Genomic DNA, 15,795 nt, shown 5'->3' with positions numbered 1-15,795 from the left:
CACTCAGCATAATCTCATCAAAGTTCATCCATGGAGCAGGTCGCAGAATTTCCTCTATTTAAAACTGAGTAATAACCCATTGTACATATGTGCTTTTTTTCTATAATAAATACCTTTTGAATCAAAGTACCTCAGAGACTGGAACACAGTCTCCTCAAGTGTGAGTTTTAAGTTTCTTTCTTAAGGGCTTCCCTGGTGGCTTAGCTGGTAAAGAATCTGCCTGCAATGTGGGAGACCTGGGTTCAACCCCTGGGTTGGGAAGATCCCCCAGAGAAGGGAAAGGCTACCCAATCTGGTATTCTGCTGGAGAATTCCATGGACTGTATAGCCCATGGGGTCACAAAGAATTGGACATGACTGAGCAACTTTCACTTTCACTTTTCAGAGAAACAGAGATGAACTTGCAATTAACAAAAATGTAAGAAAATGCTTCCCAAGGCTCTCTTCTATGCCCTACACTCAAGGAGAGTACGGGACTTAATAACTCACTGGGCCTGTGTGAACTGAGATTTTCCTGGTAAAACGCCTTGCCTTTATCAGTTTATATTTTAAAGCTTCTGTTTCAGGACAGGAGGAAAACCTATTTTCACAAAGGCCAAGAGGGTAGCCTCTTCATCTGCAAAGAGAAAGCCACTACAGAATGAATAAACAATTGATAAAGCTTTTCAAATCCTGACTTCCACAAACCACAGAAGTTTAAATAAAGCTGTGTGTGTGTGTGTGTGTGTGGCTGGGGGGGTGTTCTGGGTAGCCACTGTCTCCACAAGGGTGACCTCCAAGGCAGGCAGGAGCACCGGGGACCTACCGAGAGCGACAGACTTCTGAGTCGTCAAGGCACTCACCGCTGCATCTGGAGGGGCTTCCCGTTTCCTTCCTCCACCATCTTGAGATTCTAAACAGACATCAGACACACGTAGATAGAGATGCTGTTCATAACGAACATGACACTTTTCTTCCTACTCCTTGGCACTTCCTGGAAGCCTGATCGAATTATCTCCATGAAGCTAAATATAATGACTTGTTTTAGAAGCATTTCTTCTGGAACTCTTCCTGTCAATATGGCCCTATTTTCCCAACCATGTTAATTAGTCCTAACTGCTTTTGTTTGTTCCTCTCATATGACGTCCCAGAGGGTGCTATGCTGCTGTGCTCAGTCAATCAGTCGTGTCTGGAACTTTGCCACCCCATGAACTGTAGCCCACCAGGCTCCTCTGTCCATGGGGATTCTCCAGGCACGAATACCAGAATAGGTTGCCATGCTCTCCTCCAGGGAATCTTCCCCACCCAGGGACTGAACCCAGGTCTCCCGCATTGCAGGTGGATTCATTACCTGTTGAGCTACCAGGGAAGCCCAAGAATACTGGAGTGGGTAGCCTACCCCTTCTCCAGGGGAACTTCCCGACACAGCAATTGAACTGAGGTCTCCAGCATTGCAGGTGGATTCTTTACCAGTTGAGCTACCCGGGAAGCCCTCCCAAAGGATAGGAAACTGTTAAAATAGACCTTGATCCAAAAAGGACACCTTAGAAAACTGGAAAACCTGAGGAGGAGAGTAACCCACAAGACTAAGAAGACCAGAAATGTTATCTAACACAAGCAAACAGGATGAACGAAAAAAATGAGAGTAGAATGCACTGGTAGTGAAAAACTCATTAAACTCATGTCTTATTGCTTTTTAATCACTAATAAGTGATCAAGAGACTTTAAGGAGAGTGGAGGTCATTCCTCATGTTTTCCTTTAATCCCTGTGGTCTGGTGCTAAGCAAATAACTACCACACTTAATACATGTTGATTTATAGATTGATGTTTCCTTGACCATGAGCATCATGCAAGATGATTGGTTTTCTTCCTTTCTTAACATAATTCAGTAATTTTTTAAAAACAAAAATTCAACCAGAAAGTGAGAGTCAACACATCCACACATTCTTAAGTAATTTACCATGTATGCAACTCTACAAAGCACAAAACCAAATGAGATGATCTGTAAGAAAGCAAGAAGTACCCAAGATGTTTGAAGAAAATACTTTAATATCATCTCATTCACACTTAGATGTGTTTCATCTTTGAAACATGGGAGATAAAAGATCTTCCTTTAATGTCACTTCTGAAAGAACTCCAACATGAAATTCTATGGTCAGTGCTGGTTATTTACAAGTAATGCCAAGCCCTGCTTTGTTTTCTTATTGAAAAGAAAAACCAACAAATGATTACAGCATAAATTTGTTCTCTTAGCCAAACCTTTGGTTTTGCTCACTTTTTTGAGACACAAACACACATAGATTAAAGGAGAACATCCTAATAATGGCCAGGCAACAAACCCCAAAGACAGCTCAATTTGCAACTACCTCTCCTCTTATAAGATCCTCACAGGGATAACAAAACTGATGGCAATCAGACCCCCGCAAGTCAACACCTCAGTCAGTGAACTCGCATGGCTGATGCTCCTGGGGACAGCACACATCCAGCTAGCTGTCTGCTCTGACTGTACTTAGGGCAAATGAATTTCTTCTCCAGCAATTGCTCATTCTGAAGACTTGAATGAATTCTTAATATTTCATTCACAGCTCAGCAAAGAAGATCCTTCTGAAATATCAGGGCATGGGTGGCTACAAAAGTTGCTGTGGCAACTGCCCCTCCTTCAGTTTTCAGCAATTAAGAAACTTAGTGGCATTGCTATCAATCTTCATGCACAAGAGAATCTGAGGCAGACCATTCCATTATATAACACAATTTTAAGGGACTAAAAGCAGTAGCAAAAATACCTATATTTGCTTAAGGGAAACTGAACGAACAACTTCAATCAATCCAACCTAAGCAGTAACATTTATTTGCAGCAAAGCTTTTTTTTTTTTTTTTACTATCTTTCATCTAAAATATTTAATAAACATTTGTCTCTTAAAAAGGACAATGTTTTCTGATATATTTTCATATCCATTTTGTTATTTTTAACACTATAAAGCAGATTTCCAGAAAGGGAAGCCCAATATATCACATAAACTTTACATTCAACACAGCCTACAGGAAACTAGAGTTTGTGTTATGGCCAGGCCTCAAGACTAAACGTTCGGAAACCAATTAGGCTTGAAGTCAGGGGTCACTGTAAATAAAAAGATTTTAAAGACAAAGCTGACAGATATTTTTAAGTATATTAGCCCTTAAGGAATAGAAGAATGAACTTTTTCCCTCTAAATTATCCTTAAAATTCATGGCTAGGTTATAGGCCCACTACAAAATACTAGGCTCATTAAAATAGCATTTGAAACCAGTACAAAATAAACAAAATATCCCAAAGCAAAAATCTTTCAGAAGAAAAGTTATTAGATTGACTTCCCTGAACACCTAAAACCACTGATTTCTAGGCAGTCTTTTTGATAACCACCTCATTACTGTCACAGAGAAAGGAGCCTTAGAGTACTCCACTGCATGCGTTTATTCCTTAAGTATATTGCTTCCAGAATTTATGGAGAACTTTGTGACAACTCTGAAATATCTGGACACTGTGAGGTCCTGTAAAAACTTCAGGCTGGGGATCTCAAGCAGCCCAAGAAGCTTCTGGAATACAGGCAAGAGTTCAGATTCCAAGGGATTTAAAATCAGGCTTTTTCTCTTATCTTAAAAAAAAAATTGAGAACTTCCAGAACCACCAGTCTTCTCTCTTACTCTGCACCATTTCTAAACTCTCCTGGTAAGGAAGAAACACCTAACTATCACAGTACGATCTTTTCAGTCCCCTCAAATTTATCATAATGTCATTAGAATGACCCAAGTTCCGCCATTTTTCATAACAGTAGACGTCTATGAAGGTGCCGCTAATGCGCCAATGTTAGCAGGCATGCTATCTGACATAACATGGACGATACCTTTGTTATTTTGTGAAGACAGACTGACTGGCTGGTTGACTAGCTATTTTATTACAGTCTGCCACTGTCAGGTTGGACTGAAGATTCTGGTGTAAAATTCCCCAATGAGGGACCTGAGGCTTGATGAGCTTTCCGAACAACAATGCCCAGACAGGTTTCCAGTGCTCTGGCCAACGACGCACCCTGTCTCTAACTGAACAGAGGAAAAGCACACAGGAACCAATCCTAATCGGCTCCCGGAGACCAGGATTTCCTCCCAACCTGGCACATCTTTGTGTTTCTCAAGGTGCGCCCACTGACGGAGCACAAGCTCCATGAAGCTGGAACTGGGCCTAGGTCACTTGCTGCTGCAGCCCTGGCACCTACAGCCCCGCCAGGCACACACAGGAAATATGATGACCACCCACACCCAGAGGATACTCAACGTATCACAGAGCTACCAGTGAAACCCCTACCTTGGAGCATTCAGGCCGTAACCAACCTTCACATGATTTTCTTATCCATAGCTGCGGCAACTCTAGTTCTGTCTTTCAGGAGAGAAGTGAAAGGGAAGAAACAAAAAGAAGAAAAAGAAAAGTTGGCGCAAGCCATTCTGTTTTCAAATTTCTCACCCATAAATTAGATTCTTTGTAGAGTAAGTCCATGTTATCTGATGACTCGGTATTCCCCGTGGAGATTTCCTTAAGTGTTCACAGTTGATGAACACAAATCATTCCTGTTTGGGTTTTCCATTTCAACATCATGCCTTTGAGCTGCATGAAAAAGCCATTTCTACGTTTCATAAAACTGCCTAATGTAACGCTGAACTGCTAAATGACCATTTTTTTAATATCATGTCAATCTCCTGAATCAAAGCGGATATGTATCTCCTGCCCTGACATCACAGAGCTTCCTACCAACTGTCAGATTCTCCTCTTAACTGTCAGGCATTTTCTTTTCAAGGCAGTCAAATTGCGGCCTCGGGAGTACCTGGGAAGCCTCTCTTTTTCCTGTTGGTATTCTTAAAGCCAAAATATGCCACAGCAGTGTAACTGGTAACAGATATTCATAGGGTTGTCAGAGTCATAAATAAGAGATGCTCAGTCAAATTTGAGTTTCACATAATGAATAGTTTTTAGTATAAATATGTCCCACATAGTGCAAGGGGTATACTCATGTTAAAAAAATTAGGTGTTTATCCGAAATTGTATTTTAACTGAGCATCCTGTATTTTATCTGGCAATCCTGTGGGTGAGGGGATAGGACAGTGAGACAGCAAGAGGCACAGTGAGGCCAGAGACTGTGATGAAGGGACTGACAACTTGGGTGAAAAAACTACAGGGGTTGAAGAAACTCAGTATCATGCTTAAAAGTTGGTGGGGGAAGAAGGCAGAGGACGAGGAGCTTGAGAACCATTAGCTGAAAGTCATCATGGAAAGACTACTGGGGAGAAACAGCCTTGGGCTACCACACAAGACTGCCCAAAGATGCAGGTAAAAAAATTTAAAAATGAAACCACAATTCTGGCAAAATGAACGCAGAAAAGACAAGGCACATTCATGGCAAACGGGCTACGTTCCAGGCACCTCGCTAGCCTCTTCCTCTGCATCCCTGATAGCTCGTACACCTGTAGCAGTTGGCTTCCACCTGGAGGACTACCAGAGAAGGTGAAGGCACAGCCGGGATGTGCTCAGTCACATGTGGCCAGAAGCCAAAGCCAGCTTGTCTGAATTCTAAGCTCCAGCCCTTCCCCCGACACCGTCTGGAGGAGCGCATGACTCAGAAAGTACCATGCTGAAGATACTGGTTAGCTGCAAGTCTTAGGAAAGTCAAAAGCTGGAATCTTTATCTCTCCTTCTTATTCCAAGACAGTCTGCAAAATAATGACCAGAATTTAATGTTAAATATGGGGGGAAATATATTTTCTCCACGTCCCAGAAGGCAGGCTTTCTTTATCTTTCTTTCAAAGAAGAAAGTCCAACAAAAACCTCCCTCAAAAGGAGCCTGTTGGAGGTACCTGGCAAGATTCACACTCCCTGGTGCTGCAAGAACTCAGTTAGGTGACTGCTATCTTTATAAAAGGTGTTAGTCTGAAACTGACAAAGTAGAATAGCTCTTACCCACATCTGAAGGCCTCACCTGCCCCTTACTCCAAGACAATCATTGTGGCAAATAATAACAGTAGCTAACATTTATTGTGGGCTTACTATGTGCCAGATGTTACTCTTGAGTCTTTGCGTTTATAAAAAGTATTTAACCTGTGCCAAAAGTTTAGCAGACAGGTACTGTGATTTCCCCACTGTATAAATGAGAAAAAGGAGACAGAGATTAAGATAGAGCTGTAAATGGTAGGTGATGCTGGTTTAGACTTACACATCTTGAGGTAATGATGGAACAGATCCATCTGATGTCACAACTCTAGCATGCCATGAACTGTCCTAAACTGGCACACAGAGTTTGTAGTTCAGTCATGGAACCGAAAACTAGATGCCTTGTTCCAATACCATCCTCACTGGCACACACATTGACGTATGTAAGTCTGGATTAAGCCATGATGATACTAGAATCAGTGAGTCATACCATGGGGTAGAAGGAGAACTCAGAAGTTACCAGAACTGAATCATAAGACTACCCCAGAGAACCACAGCTACTTAGTATTCTTAAAGGGCTTAAATGTAAGGATGGAGGTGACGGCAGTTCATTGTGTTTATTAACATTTTCCATCTCCTTTTCCATCGTATTTTTATCTCTTGAATTTCAAAAGCAAGACAACTCCCAAACTTACAGCTTTTAAACACTGAGTACATTTTTGATTTGTGTAAATAAAATATTTTAAAGTGGTTTTTATATATACTGTGCCATTTCCAGTTTCGTAACTTTCATTTTACTGGTTTTTTTAAAACAACCTTTTATTCTTTGGATTGTTGAAAAGAAATATACATATGATTTACTACTCTTAAGCATATACTTCTCTTTTATATAATAGGGCAAAGAGATAATAAACCTTTTGGGAAAACATGCCCTGTAAAAGGTCTTTATGGTCCTTAACGATCCTGAAAAAGATCACTCTATGTAAAAGAGAAGCCATTTCAGACTCGGAAATGCTCCAATTCTATCTACTATAACATCACTAATTCACTGTGTGACCTTGAACAAGCTGTTTTACCTCTCTAGGTCCCGATGTGTAAACACAGATGTCTCATTTGTAAAATGGGAGGGTTGGATTAGATCGCAGTTCCCCAACTGGCATGTGCTGGCCCAGCTGTGCCAGGCTTCTGATGCTCCCGGGCCCTCAGGGCATCTGTACAGAGCCCACACTGGAGGCCCCAGAACCACACCTCCAGCCAAAAGCAGCCATTTGTCTCCTTGCAGTGAGTGTATAAACCTTTTCAAAGTGTTCTATGAAGTGAAAATGACTGGGAAGCACTGGATTGGATGACCTCAAGGTCTCCACTAACTCTGACATCTTGTAAGTCTGAGCTACGGCCCATGGCCAACGACTAAGTGATGCTGTCAGCTGCAATGCAGAGCGTGGTGCTGTATAATCAGGAACACTCAACACGTTTGTTACAATGGCTCAGACTGCAGTGGCATCACTCAAAGAAAACAACATTAATATAAAAATCAAATATATAATTACAACGTCCTTTACTAGCATTCCACCAATTGGAAATTTCTATTACTGAATACCTTAGTTTATTATCTCTGTTTAGAAGGTCAAGGCACCTTGTAAGACACTAAAGTGTTATATAAAAAGAAGGAATCAATATTTAGCGCAGTTTTAATACATATAGTATTATAGCATATTCTGACTTTTATGAGTCATTACTACATGCCCCAGTAGCCTCCCTATTAATCATTCTAAAATTTTGATGAAGAATTATAATGGCACTTTTCATGACCCTTGGGCCTGCCACCTCCAACATTTAGACAAAACAATCACACTTTTCAGAGAACTAAAATGTTTGGAGTCCATCAAAAATGCTTTTTTAAGAAGCCAGAGAAAATAGGGTTTAAACACCTTTAATGTCTATACTGTTTTTTCCTCAAAGTAAAGCAAAACCAAAAAGAGGCGAAAAAAAAAAAGCCCACCATCTCTGGTGTCTGGTGTGATTTAAACTATTAGGTCAGAAAGTTCCAGGCAACTCATCATCAGAAAGATGTAAATAAGCGGGAGGGAGCTGGGAGAGGAAAAAAAATAATAATGACAAAGGACCTAGAAGGGCTGCCTTAGAGAGGACAAGTTAAAAACAGAATCTCCATTGCTTAGCTGAGCGGGCACAAGGGACATCTAACTATATACACACTGGGATCAAGAAGAAAGAAGAGTTACTCAGTAATTCCAGGGATCTCAGGGAAGGGGAAAGGGCAGGAAGCATTTGGGGAAGAAGATGACTTTTGGGGTAGGCGCCCCTTGAATAAAGAGAAGGCTTCTAACTCCCTCAACAGCAGGCCTCTGCTCAAAGGTTATTCTTCACAACATAAACCGGCCCAAGCAAAAACCCTGGGATGAAAATCCCCCATGACATTTACATAAAGAGAAATGGGTCCTGGGTTTGGCACTTAATTTTTGTCAGAATCATACCACTGACGGCCACAGCGGCCACCTGTACTCACGGAGTTTTGGAATATGACGATGGCTACAGGGAGAATTTGTTTTTAGTTGACTATTCTCATTTTAAACTTAACCCATTCCTAACACAGCAAATTTGAAAGACATAGAATATTATAAATAAGAGAAAAAAATTATCCGTAAGCCCACCACCAAAAACAATCACTGATAACATTCTGATGTATTTTCCTCTGTTCATTTTTAAACACACCACCGAATAGAGTCAAAAGGATGAGTGGTTCACCGTGATATCTGAAATTACCTCCTTCCCCACCTAGCTTTCACCTCTTGAATCTAAAAGTGGAACAACTTGCTTCATCCAGGTTTGATGCCGTTAAGTGTGATTTGGGGTAGTGTTTGCACAACCCACTGGGAGAAAGAAGTGGCTATTCTTGGCTGGAGGTGACGGACCTGTGGCCTCCACCACAGGCTCTGTTCAGTGGCCCCGAGGTCTCAGACCCATCAGAATCTCAGCACAGCTGTGCCACACCATCCTAGCTGGGAAACTGTGAGTTAACTCAACTCTCCCATTTTACAGATGAGGATGTTAAGACCCAGAGAGCTAAAGCAGTGTGCTCCAAGTCACCCTGTGACTTACAATGTGAACAGTCCTGAAACTGGAGTCTAGGCTGACTTGTCTTTTACATATAATGCCTCATTATGGTCTTCTAGAATATTAAGAGTCACAAAACCCCTGTATAAGTCATGCTTTCCCTGATGGTTTATCTCTTTGCCCTATTTTATATGGAATAGTATATGCTTAAAAGCATTAAATTGTAGGTATCTCTCTTTTGGACAACTCAAAGGCCAAAGGGCCTTTGTTATTTAAAAAGCAACCACAAAACTAAGATGAAAAACCAAGGATATAAAACTAGAGGTTTTCACGTTTAAATAATTTACATTAGTCTTTAAATAGAAATACTCCCCCAGTATATATAAAATCCAAACCACTTAAAAATATCTAGACTTTTTAAAACTACATTTCTTTCCTGAAAGGATGTCTAAGCATATCCTAATGAGTACTGAGTATTCGCATTTTCTAAATCTTGCCTAATATGATGTTAGAAGAATGAATACTTGTTTGGGCTTGCATTTTTTGGTACTAGTGATCATTATTGGTCATTTGTTAATTCCTTGGTAAAAGTAATAATTTTATGACTCAAGTTGAGCAACCACTGCTTCTTGCTTTCAGCCTTAAAAAGACACCCTTACTCAGAGATCAAATATCCTTCAATATTTTTTTGGTTTAGGGTTTTAAAAATACATAACCCAATGCACAAGAATGGTATTTTGGTGATGACCTGAGGCAAAGATCTAAATAGGTTGTGTGGGTTTTTTTTTTTAAGTATCCAATTTCACAACCTCCTTCACTGGATAACCTTCACAGGATAACCAGTACCTTCTCCCAAGGACTTACCATATAATTGTTGTTCCACACACTGAAAATTTCTGAGAAGTGCTATTTTGTTTGGTTGTTTGTACATTTTTACACTCACGTCATCCTCTTTTATTATTATAGCTTTACAGCAATTTTCAATCTCCAGTAATACAAGTCTCTGTCTCATTTATTTTCCAAATTAAAAAGATATATGCAAGTGTAGATACATGTGCTCCTATACAAACATATATATATTCTTCCAAATAAACTACAGGGTCAGTTGAAAACACTTTTTATCGAGTAGGTGTTTGAAGACTATATGCAAAGATCCTTTAGCATCGCGATTTTCTCTGTCCCTTAACATGAACTATTGCACTCCTACTGCAAACATCCAATGCCTTTTTCTTAGTGTACTGTATTGATGTGTCCCAAATAAGCTGATTTTCGGCTCATTTGGAGACCAACTCAGAGCAGGTTTTAAAATTCCCCAGTTAAACCCAGCAGATCTAACTCCATCTGGTAGATCAACGCCACCCCCGACCACTGCCTTTCACCCCCAAACAGCCTGCAGGGCTGCCCAAGGGGGTCCTGATATCCAACACAGTAGAAGGACCAGGTCAGAGGGCCCTGTGCCCCAGGAGCAAGGAGTATGGACTTTACTGGGGCGACAGGGAACCACTGAGGGCACTTACTAGGAAGGAGAATGCCATGATCAGATTTCTCTGTGAGAAGGACAAACATAGCCCTGAGAATTTGGTGGCTAGCTTAGGCAGAAAGCACCCAGCAGAGGCGGGAGAAGGGCGGTTCCTCCCTCCGCACTGTTCCTGATAAGCAGTGACCTGGGCAACGCAGTGGGAAACAAAGACCGATCGTGGTGCTGTTTATGGCATGGCGGCACTGCCTCCATTGCTATGAAGCGTGCATTCAAACACTCCAGAGGCAGAAATAAAGAAGCTCGAAACTTGTCCCCAGGCACGGTCTCTCCCCACCTGTGAATAGGCACACTGTCCCTCTTCCCCTTGGGGTACATTCGCTTAACCAGTACTTACTGAGCACCCATTATGGGTCAATCACAGTGCTAGCTGTAGAAATAAATCCTGGGTGCGTCCATGCCAAAAATCAACAGGAGTCATGGAAAATGAAGAGTGTGACTCTGACACGCGAACACAGAGCCAAGTATTAGGAACTAGAGCCATGCAGACATCAGAAAGACAGTTGCATGGAGCCATCACCTTCCAGAGGACACCCGCCTTTCTCCTCCAGGCTGGTGGCCAGCTCCCAACCTCCACCCCCTGCAGATCCTGGACCTTGTGAGTACCTTTCAAGCCTTCCTCAAAGCTGTATCACCATCCCGGTTTTACGGATGGGTCAACAGAGCCAAGTGAAACCCACAGTGGCATGCAAGGGAATCAATATAGAATCCAATTCCGGATTCCCTGGCTTGACCATTTTGTCTTTGTGATGTACCCCAAGTTCTTACAAAGGCCCTTCGTACTCAAAAAGAAATGGGAAAGACCTTTCCTCACTTTTTGCTCAACTGTTTGCTCTCCTCCCCTCAATGGGGATGGCATTTCCACTGGTCTCCAGGTACAATCTATCCACTGTTAATAGGAGACCATTCCCTTTGCACTCCTATAATCTAGAAAGAAGTTCCTCTCTCTCCCTCATAGCACTGAAAACAGGCTAGAGACATTTGCTTCACCTTTTTAACGCAAAGAAGAGAGTGAAGAAATTTCTGCATTTATTGGCCACACGAGGCAAAACGAGAAACACATATTGTTATGTAATAGCAGGGTGGTTTCAGTCTGTACATCAAGCATGTAAACTTGTAACTTTTTTCTTTTGTCTCTGTAAAATGATTTTTGATGCTTCATTCTCTACAAAACTTCAAGTCTGCCATCTCTTTAAAGATTCCTATGTTTAAATCTTGAATCACAGATGATCAGTACGTATTTACTGAAATCTAATCGATTTAGACCTATTACAGAAATCGGTACAAAGCCACTTTGGCCCAGGCCCAAATCACAGAGAAAAACTCCAAGGCAAACCACTACCAGTCAAGTCGAAGAGCCAAGACCATTGGCTTGGCTCTACCACTGGATGCTTTACTTTGGATCAAATGCTTAGTTTTGCTCAGCCTCTCCTCCAACCTCAAGGGGTGACTACTTTCCTCCCCTGTGAAACAAGGTCAATGACGCCCACCCCACAGAGTTACTGTGATAAGTGATCTTGATAAGTTTGTAAAACTTAAAAAAGCTCTGTACGTTGATAAGAGATATGCAAACATCCTGAGTCCTCCCCTCTGGAAGCACTGTGATGACCACCCTTTCAGTTACATGAGTTCCTTGTCTCATTCTGATTCTATTTATGGCCAAAGTAAGGCCAAATAATGCTTTTTTCCAGAGGAGACGGGGGGAATGCAACTATCAAGGGAAACCCCCAGAAATCAATAAAGACCTGGGAATCCAGTTTGTCGTAAGGCATGATCTTGGAGGAGGAGAGTCTCAACGCTTCTAAGCACTACCTTCTGTTTGAGTTCAGCAAACCTGCCTGGAGGGTTGACCAGCAGAGGAAGATTTTATCATAAGGAAGGTTTAAGGAGGAGGAAAAGACTAGAGCAACAGGGCCTGACTTTTAGCTCCTAGGGCAAGAACCTTGTCCCTACCTCCTAAGCGGATCAGAGGTAATGCAGTCCCACCAGGACACAGGGGCAGGAGGGTGCAGCCTCCCTCTACTGGGAAGGGTGTTCTGACAAGGAATCTGTCCAGGGACCTAAGTCAACCGTCCAGTGCTGCAGCAATAAGGCCGAGCAGTATTCACCAAGCACAGGTGGGAGGCTGAGCATGGGGAGGCTGCATCAACCCCAAGGTGAGAGATGACCACGTCCAAGACAAAGCCACCTCCTGCCCTAGTGACCTCACACCCAAACCGGAAGTCCCACTACTTCCTGCCTCCAGATTGGCCAAAGATGAGACAGAGGGTGTCGTAGGGAGAGGGAGTGGGCAGCCACAAACATTTGGGAGCACTTGGGGAGACAGTGACATCCTGACTGGGATTCTCCTGAAGAAGCGAGAGCAGGTGTTCCAGCCACTTCTCTGGAGCAAGCAGAAACACAGAGTGCAATTTTATGTTTGTGACCCAATGCCTCCAGCACCCCCAACACTCGTGTCGAAGCTCCAATGACCTGTTAAATTACGGCCTAAGTCTTGTCTCCCTCAAATTCTGATCCCATGAAAGACTGTAATAATTGGAAAGTCCTCAGCCATCACATCTTTTCAAAATAAGAACCACCCACCACCCACTGAAGGGCGCATGACACTCCACCGCGTGCGTGCTCAGTCGCTCAGTCGTGTCCCACTCTCTGTGACCCCATGGACTGCAGCCCACCAGGCTCCCCTGTCCATGGGGATTCTCCAGGCAAGAACACTGGAGTGGGTTGTCATTCCATGAGGTCCCATTAAACAGTCCAGGGAAGTCTTTGAGGTTTATTAGGTGTAACCACAACCGTGCTCTGATGCCTACTGGAAAGGAGGAAGGGAAGGAAGGAAGGAAGATTTTTAAATATTACTGAGCACGTTGATAACAAGCCTTGCGGGCTTATGATTCCCAGCCACCCCCAAATCATTAACGGGGGGGCAGTGTGGAGAGGGGTGGAAATAAGCTAAAGACCCCCAGCCTCCTGCACAAAGAGCCTTGCCCATGCTGCCCCATGCTCCCCCCAGCAACTTGTAGGAAGCCATAATGTCTACATCTGAAAAGAAACCCGGAGAGCCCGGACCCTAAACTGGAATAGCTAGCTAAAATTAGTTCTGACTGATTTTCATTAAATCTTTCTAGCCAGTTTTCAGTGTGCTTCAGAGGAAAAAGTATATACATGCATACACATATATATATATGTGTGTGTGTATATATATATATATTTATCTCACATGTTCAGCAGATGTGGAGAGGAATCAAAGCAGAGCTGAAGGGAGCAGCAGTCAGCAAGTGGCAGCTCCCCCAAACGAAAGGTCAGCCACGGATAATGCCATCCCCACAGTGATAAATGTGCACATTAGAAAGTTAAATTTCACGAAAAGAATGTCCAATAAAGCCATCAATTTTATTTTCGGTTCATCTGGCTGCAATTTCAGCCTCCGGTCACTGGGCTCCAGGAACACAGCAACCAGGCAGGCACCTGGACCCTCTGGGGGGTTGGGGGGGGGTGCTGGTCCCCGAACCACCGCGTTCCACACATACTTTCCCAAAGCGCACCGAAAGGGCTGCTCCCTCCTCCTTAGCTCACTGTCTGCACAACATTCCCTGCCCTTTGATGTGAAAGAAAAATCCGCCGCTTGACCACATTCCCTTCCACTGGGCTTTTTCTGAAAGAAGCCAGGACACCCCCACTCTTGGGGCCACACCAGCTTGCAGCCACCCTGCCTGTCGCAACACCTGGGGGAAGGGTGACTAGCTGAGGGTTGGGGTGAGTTTACATCCACTAAATCCTGTTACCCCCGGTACTACTTAAGGGGAGAGACATCGTTCACAGAATTCCCCACAATTATCCTTGCCAAAAAAAGCCCACCTCTTTTTTTTTTTGGAGGGTGCGCGGCAGGGCGGGGGGGGGGGGTGGGGGGGGTGGGGGGGCGGTTGGATTCTAATCCCACTTAGTTAAGAATCCCTCCATCCTTCTTAAAGTGACAGGATAATTTGCTATTAAATGCACATTTAAACCAACGTTTTATAACGTTGCTGCTGTTTTCAGTGAGTCTCCTCCCCCTTCCTACCAGGCATTTTGGGCTACAGTAGCCATCCCACAGTCACCTCCTACTGAATAATTATACTAGTGGGCCAATTAAACTAATCACCTTGCCACGTATTTTTATCCGGCTTACAGACGTAAATCTCCCCCAGAACGCCAAGAATGAAAGGCTCCTCTCCAACAGTACCTAGGACTCCAAGTGCCACTCCTGGAAGAGGCCCAAGGCACCGGGAACAAGCTTAACTGCCAAACAAAATTACTAAGTCACATTTTCAAACATGGTTGAGTGTGTGTGTGTGTTAGTCACTTGGTCGTGTCTGACTCTTTGTGACCCCATGGACTCTAGTCCACCAGGCTCCTCTGTTCATGGGATTTCCCAGGCAAGAATACTGGAGTGGGTAGCCAGTTCCTTCCTCAGAGGATCTTCCCAACCCAGGGATCAAACCCAGGTCTCCCACATTGCTGGCGGATTCTTTACCATCAGAGGCCCCGGGGAAGGGACATTCATGTGTATTCACCATATATCCCTCTTTCTTCTTCAAGGAAACCTAGGATCTCCCGTTATTCTTCCCACACTGCTTCTACACTTCAAAAGCCTGAATTTCGTGTTAATGTGGTTTAGCTGGAGCAGCCAAACAACACCAAATCCTCTAAAAAGAGATTACAGAGAATGACAGTGAGATACAATGTGGGATTTTTAGCAGCTCAGAAATTCATTGTACACATTTTGGGAAGAAAAAAAATTTTAAGGGATTTCAAATTCAGAGGTTTATCATTGTAGTGTGGGGAGTTTGCCATGGAGGAACTGAATTAATGAGTCTTCGGAGAAATTTTTCCTGATGAATTACACAATCTTCTGATTCTGAAAGGGAGGACACATTTCCATTCAAAGGCCAAGTGACAAGCACTAAAAGGGAAAAATTCCAACCCCAGGCAAAGAGCAGCAGGTGGGAAAGACACTTCACTTGTGTGAAACTAATCCAGAAATAGACATATATATATAAATACACCCTTCCCAGAGAAAGGAGGCGAAGAGGGCGACAGAGGATGAGATGGTTGGATGGCATCACAAACTCACTGGACACGGGTTTGAGCAAACTCTGGGGGATAGTAAAGGACAAGGAAGGCTGGCGTGGGGTCACAAATCATAGGACATGACTTAGTGACTGAATAACAACAACCCAGAGAAAGTTCCCAGCTGAGGAATGTCACTTCTGGGCG

At 43.2% G+C, this 15,795-nt stretch overlaps 1 protein-coding gene across 5 annotated transcripts in view; it reads right to left on the bottom strand.

The window, feature by feature from the left end:
* The window catches only part of SDC2 (syndecan 2), a 122,758-nt gene that overhangs the window by 73,911 nt on the left and 33,052 nt on the right, over positions 1-15,795 (bottom strand). The window contains exon 1 of one of the 5 annotated variants that reach the window (XM_086336016.1): positions 4,317-4,765. The exons of 3 other annotated variants lie outside the window; for them this stretch is intronic. The gene's annotated coding sequence lies outside the window, so the exon portion shown is untranslated. Of the gene's footprint in view, positions 1-805; positions 888-4,316; positions 4,766-15,795 lie in introns of those variants that run through there. One more of the 5 variants, XM_086336018.1, reaches the window with a different exon arrangement.

The sequence above is a fragment of the Bos grunniens genome, chromosome 14, assembly GCF_055505025.1.
Source record: "Bos grunniens cultivar Pamir isolate PY7600 chromosome 14, Bosgru_T2T1.0, whole genome shotgun sequence".
NCBI classification, from domain to species: Eukaryota; Metazoa; Chordata; class Mammalia; order Artiodactyla; family Bovidae; genus Bos; species Bos grunniens.
Note: the sequence above shows the minus strand (reverse complement) of the source record. Positions and strands in the feature narration are given on the sequence as shown.